General features: G+C 48.1%; 1 long non-coding RNA gene across 2 annotated transcripts in view; it reads left to right on the top strand.

Annotated features, from left to right (window-relative positions):
• Positions 1–2,456: 2,456 nt before the first annotated feature.
• The window catches only part of LOC122462711, a 37,313-nt gene continuing 33,769 nt past the window's right edge, over positions 2,457–6,000 (top strand). For both annotated transcript variants that reach the window (XR_006285414.1, XR_006285413.1), the window contains exon 1: positions 2,457–2,550. This is a non-coding gene — a long non-coding RNA (uncharacterized LOC122462711). The remainder of the gene's footprint in view (positions 2,551–6,000) is intronic.

Here is a 6,000-nt window from a genome sequence, read left to right as displayed (position 1 = left end):
TATAGCAACAGATCAGCACTTCAGACTATCACGCATTCCATGTGTTTGGGAAGTGATTCTGGTTTAACACAGCTGAAGTCACTGTTCAGGTCTCGCATTGGAGCTTAAATGTAGATTTCAGCATACAAGTGCTCTCTGCTTTGTTTGGGATGGAAACGGTAATGTATGAGTTCTCTCTCTGATTTTTTTGCTGGGGTAAGGGTAGTAGCAGGTGAATTCTGTCTTCAATCCCATGTCCATTTCCTAGCTACTGTGTGGAACAGTAACAATGAATAAAGGACATTATGTTGAGAGAGCCATCACCTCTAACCCATCTGTGATGGATCTGGAGCTGTTCTGTAATAATTTATGAATGCTGTATGTTGGTCTGGTTACTGGGGTGTTTTCTATATGACTAAATTGGTTTATCTAAGGAAAAGAATGGCTCACAGATAAGCCATCTCAGCAAGCACTTCAGAGTTGTTATGGGACAAGGACAGAACTGTTGATTTTGATTATTTTTGTCTCTTTCTCCAGCCAATCTCCAAAACTGTTTTTGACCAGAACAAGAAAAGGCCAAAAAACACAGAAGAACAAACAAATTGTGGCAAGTTTAAAAGGGACACTCTCTCAAGCAAGAAAGAGTCATTTTGGAAGATGATCAGATTGAGATGTAGGACCCTGCTGAGGTGTCTGAAAAAATTAGGCCTGCCTAGATCACCATCACAGAATGGTAGGGCTTTAGGGAAGATAGACATGGCTGTAGACTGTTATTTTAAAACAAATTTTCTCTAAAGCTTTGTTCATACTGCTAAAAATAAACAACACTTTTGTTTTAAGAAGCCTGTCTGATCACTGTACACCACTGGTCATAGACTTCTGAAGGGAAGAACCTCAGGTGCCAGAATTCAGCTGGACCTTCCATGCAAGAATGGTCAATCCACAAGGTACTGTAGCCTACGTTCCAGTCTAGGAGGGGGAGAATTGCAAAATTCCATCCTAGGTAAAGACTTGAGGCCTAACACCTGGAGGAAGGAGGATGCACTCAGAGAGACCAGAAAGGGGGCAGTGGATCAGCTAGCACTATAATCTTGACACCACCTTATTTTGAACATCTCTTTTTTCTTTTCCATTTGCCCGGAGGGGGTGACATTGAGGCAATCTCTATTTGTCATGGGAAGATGGCAATAATTTCAGTGCATCTTGATAGTTCTGTCAATTGTGGGGGGAGTACCTAGAGACCATTTTATCAAGGACCTTTCTACCTCAGGAGCCAGAATCATGCGTCACCTACTGGGGAATAGGATTCTTAGGTTCCAGGGAACTTCCAAGGCTCCCAGTGCACCGAGATATAGGTACGTCCACCAGTGCTGGGTCCATGGTGTTACCATACAGCTACCCAAATAATTCACAACAAATAATGTAGTTGATAAATTTGATCGTTTGTTTATGTTGTTTTTCCTTTAACCTGCTTTCCCAACAAACAGCAGCAGTAATGATATTACAACACCAAGCACGCAAATCTGCTCGAGTTAAGATTCCTTGCATGGAAGCACCACTGCATTCTGGCAATTGCACTCCTGGAAGTGACATCCAATAGAGTCTGTAGGAAAATGTGTATGGTATCTCCTATCCATCTTTAACCCAAGGAGTTTCCCTGAAGCTGGGTCTTCCACAGGGCCCTGATGACGAGTTACGACACATGGAAATCATGACCACTGAACTCCACAGAGCAGAGAAAGTTTCACTCCAGCCAGAAAAGACATTAGCATCCTTCTGCTATTGTGCAAAGCACAGAGAGTTAGTGTGGTACCTCATATATCACTGTGTGGTGGCAACTTTTAGCAGTGTTACCTTTTTAATGGCAATCACAGTTCTGAGGTAATGTCTTTTAAGAAGGAGATATTATTTCTTCGAGGCACAGAGCCACAATACCAGAATACTAATACCACCTGTTTTTTTTTTTTTCCAAACCCTGAACAGCTAACAGGAGTTTTCATGCAAAGAAGAAAGACAGCACGAGTCCCCATTATTTATGAATCAACAGAGGTCTAGCCATTGAGGTATAAATCCCAGTGCCAATAAAACCCTGTGCCTGTGTGATTTTGGTTTTATGGGTCATTAATGCAACAGGCTTGAGCTGATCTTCTCTAACATACAAATGGCAGCTTTTTATTTACTCTGGGTGTGATTGATTTACCCTCCAGAGGACTCGTCCTGGATCTTGCCATCTTTTGCATAAGTGAAGCCCATGCTGTGGAAAAGAGAGGCTGGGACAAAGTGAACTGTCATATGGATGGGGGCGGGCGGGGGGAAATAACCAAGCAGCTGTAGGTAATGGACTCTCTCTGAAAACAAGAACTAGGGGGTTGCCCAGCTGGCTCCACTTAACCGCTAGTCCTTTCAGAGCTGCTGGGAATGGGAGGAGTCTGGGGCCTATGTAGGTCAATCCCAGGCCCTTGCAAGGGGTGAGAGGAGCTGCTGAAGGAATGTTGGGGGCTGTGCTAGAAGGGTGCTCTAAGGACAGTGCTAGATCAGTGTCTGAGGAGAAGCAACACCTCGGGAAAGCAAGTATTAAACTTGGGAGAATTTGGGTACAGGGTGGGCCTGCCTTCCTATAAGTGCTCTGGGCATAGAGGAGTTGTAGGGAAATGGCACTGAAGTAAATGGGTGTAGAAGATAACAAATAAATACTGATGTACCTTTTATAAGAACTGCTACATTCTCTAACTCCCCCGCCCCTGATCACCACCATTTCTGTGGTGGTCATGTCATCCTGGCCCACCAGGTAATCACCTGGTGACACAGGCACATATTTTATCATAAGTGGGATGTAAAACCTTTTCTGTTAGGGTTGCACTCTTCTATTCCTCATCTCCCTAATATGATGACAAATGTTGGGGAAATGGTGCAGTTTTTGCTTAGAAAGAACCAGTTCAGCTGGGAGGAAAGGAGTTGTAGGAGGAAGGAGAGCTAAACCTATCGATCTTTAATTCTCCTGCACCCAGCACCATAGGCACCCAAATCCCATTTGAAATTCTCAATAAAACTCTCTGTAGGAGTTGAGTGCCTAACTCCCTTAGGCCCCCTTGAAAATCCAAACCTTATTAAAGCAAGGTGATACAAGTTCTTTAACCCCTTTGCTGGTGGGGTGGGAACTTCAGGGTCCCCCTTGTACTCCTAAGATCATATCCTGGCACAGGGAGGAATGCAGACTGCTTTTTCAATCAATCATGGGCTAAATTTTCATAGAGCCTTTGGAAATATGATGGCAATGCTTACAGTAAATGAGTTTGCTCAGAGTTATATTTGGATGCATAGAGGGGCATCTATGTGAACAAAACAGGCAATTGCACATTCACCTGCCTGGCAGTGTTGGTCCCAGGATATGAGATGTGTGTAAACTCAAAAGCTTGTCTGTCACCAACAGAAGTTGGCCCAATCAAAAATATTACCTTACCCGCCTTCCAATAGTCCAGCTGTAACTGGTGCGGAGAGGGTACTGTTACAAAATATGACCGCCTGGATGTGTCCTTTCCTCTCTTGCTTCCCCCACCTCAACCCAGCAAAGGAAGCATTCCTGTTTCTGTGAAGAAACCCTCCATTCCTTGGCTCTAGGTAGTCAGGACAAGTGGGTGCTGCTTCCCTACTTGTAAGCTTCTTAAGGGGATTCATTAGTATCGGGAGTGGGGGGGGGGGGGAGAAATCTCATTCAGGGTCTTCCCTTCTGTATTCCTGGCAATTAACAACTGGAGTTCTCTGTCCACTGAACTCTAGAGCTGCAGACTTCATCCACCAGTGCTTTTCATCTGGGCCATTAAGGGCCAGAATGGAGAACTACATCAGTGGACCCCTGTACAGACAGGCAGCCCCACTACGGGCAGCAGAGCTTGCAGGGGTGTGGCTGTGCAGTCCTCAGGGTAGGACTGAGGCTGAAGTCACTGAGAAATCATTACACGTATTTCTTTATGGTAAAACAATACTGGAAAAATCATATGGGCTTTTACTCTGAATTTGGGTAACGACTGGGAGGCTAGTTGAGGTGTGAGCTAAGTGTTAGGGAGAAGGACAAAGATAGGAGCAGGTGGTGGCTGAGGAGTGCCTCATGGAGAGAACGTGAGGAAGGGAGGGTGCTGGGTTCCGTTGTCTTAGGAAACTGAGAACCACATTATGCTATTAATAAACAATAGCAGAAGGGATCTCTCTGAAACCAGCACCGTGCTCGCTTAGGGAGCGGTAATATTCCTGATTTGAAACAAATTAACAATCATTTCCCCAGCATTGCCGCTTAGCCATGATATTTGCCTTTTTCTTAAAAGGAACTGATGATTTTCTGATTTGATTCCTACAACTTGCCAAGTTTTGCCCTTATCCAAAATGGCCCCTCCCTCCCATTGCTGGAAATAAGAGTGAAGACACAGGCTGAACTCAGCAAGGGGGCTGCCATTTCCCTACAACCTTTGTGGCTGAGAGTGAAGCTGCCCCTAGCAAAGATGGTCCCCATTTGCCAGCCTTTCAAATGGGGCTGAACATAGGCTGACCTCAGGGATGATGTCACATGGAAAGGCCCAGGTGAGGAACAGGAGAATATGGAGGTGCAGAAAATGAGGCAGAGGGGGAATGAGTTAGGAGGCAGGACAGGAAGCTGTGAGGAGTCAGAGGAATGTGGGGGCAGAAGGCATACCAATGGAGGTGCAGCTAGGGTGACCACATAGCAAGTGTCAAAAATTGGGACACTTTTTTTGGGAGGGAGGGGAGTAGTTGTGTATATATAAGACAAAGCCCCTAATATCAGGATGTCTGGTCACCCTACATGCAGGGGGATGGGAGTAGGGTGACCAGGTATCTGGTTTTCAACCAGAACACCCGGTCGAAAAGGGACCCTGGTGGCTCTGGTCAGCACTGCAGACCGGACCGTTAAAGGTCTGGTCGGCAATACTGCAGCGCTAAGGCAGGCTAGTCCCTACCTGTCCTGGCACTGCACTGCACCCCAGAAGCGGCCAGCAGGTCCAGCTTCTAGGCATGGAGGCCATGGGGCTCCACGCACTGCCCCTGCCCCGAGCACCGGCTCCACACTCGGCCAATGGGAGCCGGCGAGGTGGTGCCTGTGGGTGAAAGCAGCGCACAAAGCCTCCTGCCTGCCCCCATTCCTACTAGCGCTGAACCTGCTGGCTGTTTCTGGGGCGCATGCAGCGCGGTGTCAGGACAGGCAGGCAGCCTGCCTTAGCCCTGCTGCCCCGCTGACCGGGAGCCACCCGAGGCAAGCCCACTCCCTACCTCTGAGCCGCAACCCCCTGCCCCAGCCCTGAGCTCCCCCCACACCCAGAGCTCCCTCCTGCACCCCAAAGCCCTCATCTCCAGCTCCAGCCCATAGCCCGTACCTGCTCCCATAGCCCAACTCCCTGCCCCACCCCGGAGCCCGGCCTGCACCTGAAAGCCCTCATCCCCGGCCCAGAGCCCTCACTCCTCCCGCACCTCAACCCCTTGCCCCAGCCCTGAGCCCCCCAAACCTGGAGCCCCCTCTTGCACACCAAACCCCTCGCCCCCAGCCTGGAGCCCCCTCCTGCACCCTAAACCCCTCATCACCAGCCCCATCCCAGAGTCCACACCCCAAACCCCTGCCTCAGCCCAGTGAAAGTGAGTGAGGGTGGGGGACAGCGAGCCACCGAGGGAGGGGGAATGGAGTGAGTGGGGGGCAGGGGCGGGGCTAGGGTGTTTGGTTTTATGCGATTAGAAAGTTGGCAACTCCAAATGGGAGTGATAATCAAGTGGAATAACTAGCACTGCAAACATAAATATTCATTTTCTTGTGGTATTAGAACTGTCAGTGGACAAAGCAAAAAGTCGGGCAAGGATTGTACAGCTTTCCAGAGTGAGGAGCAGCCATGAGCCTCTGCCAGGAGCATCAAGTGCTTACATGGGAAGAGAATTACTGAATCATGTTGCTGTGTGTGAAATAACGTGATAGAGCAACTGTTTTTGCTTCTAGTTGAGAAAATGAAGGGAGATAGCTGGGCAGTG

The sequence above is a fragment of the Chelonia mydas genome, chromosome 13, assembly GCF_015237465.2.
Source record: "Chelonia mydas isolate rCheMyd1 chromosome 13, rCheMyd1.pri.v2, whole genome shotgun sequence".
Taxonomy (NCBI): domain Eukaryota; kingdom Metazoa; phylum Chordata; order Testudines; family Cheloniidae; genus Chelonia; species Chelonia mydas.
The sequence above is the reverse complement of the archived record's forward strand: the minus strand, read 5'-3'. Positions and strand labels throughout refer to the sequence as shown.